Here is a 1007-nt window from a genome sequence, read left to right on the forward strand (position 1 = left end):
AATGGGGAACAGCAAAAAATAACATGAGACTCTGAGAAGCAGAGAGTAGAATGATGGTTGCCGGGGGCTAGGGATCGGGGAAATGTAGAGATGTTGGTTAAAGAGTTCAAAGTTTCAGTTATGCAGAATGAATAATGTCCAGAGAGCTCATGGACAATACAGTGACTACCGTTAATAATACTGCATTGTTTCCTTGAAATTTGCTAAGAGAGTAGATCATAATTGTCTTCACTCCCCCTGCCCCCCAAAAAAGAGATAACTGTGATATAATGGATATGTTTATTATTTTGATTGTGGTAATATTTCACAATAGTATGTGCGAAATAATTTGATATATGTATCTCAAAACATCAACATTACAGACCTTAGACGTGTGCAAATTTAATTTTCAATTCTACCTCAATGAAAGCTACGGGGAGGGGTGGGGAAAAGAAAGAATAAACACATGAGAGTGAAAGAGATGCTCTGGTGGGCCCTATGATTAAGAGGCTGAGTTTGTCTGTTTATAGGATGGATTAGATTGAAGATCTCCAGGAGCTAGAATGGATGGGCTCAAGTCTAAGCCAGCTCTAGAATGTAAGTCAAGATCATCTTGAGAAGGGGACATGTTGATCAGTGTGTGAAACCAGGATGTTTGACTGTTGGGAGAAAGCAAAGCGGTTAACTGTAATCAAGGGTCCAAAACAAGTTCAAGTCAAGTAGTCAAGAGGCTAATTATGAACAGAGATTGAAGCGGCAGTCAACAAACAGAAACCCAGGAAGGCTGGAAGTTAGTGGAAATCCAGTAGAGGGGATCTAGTATTGGTGCCTGGGTGCATGGGGTTTAATACAAAGTAGACTAAGGCAGTGTGAGGTACTTGTCATCAGAAGAAAAGACAAAAGGTACTCATGCCAAAAAAGGAAATGAGCAGCAAGACCAGTTCCACATACCCCAGAAAATTAGCAGTGGGATTCTTCTGTTCCCTTGTTTTAAGTGTAGGGTTGCTCAGAGCCTAGAGGGAGGCAGG

Source organism: Pteropus vampyrus, unplaced genomic scaffold (assembly GCF_000151845.1).
Source record: "Pteropus vampyrus isolate Shadow unplaced genomic scaffold, Pvam_2.0 Scaffold60, whole genome shotgun sequence".
In the NCBI taxonomy this organism is placed as follows: Eukaryota; Metazoa; Chordata; class Mammalia; order Chiroptera; family Pteropodidae; genus Pteropus; species Pteropus vampyrus.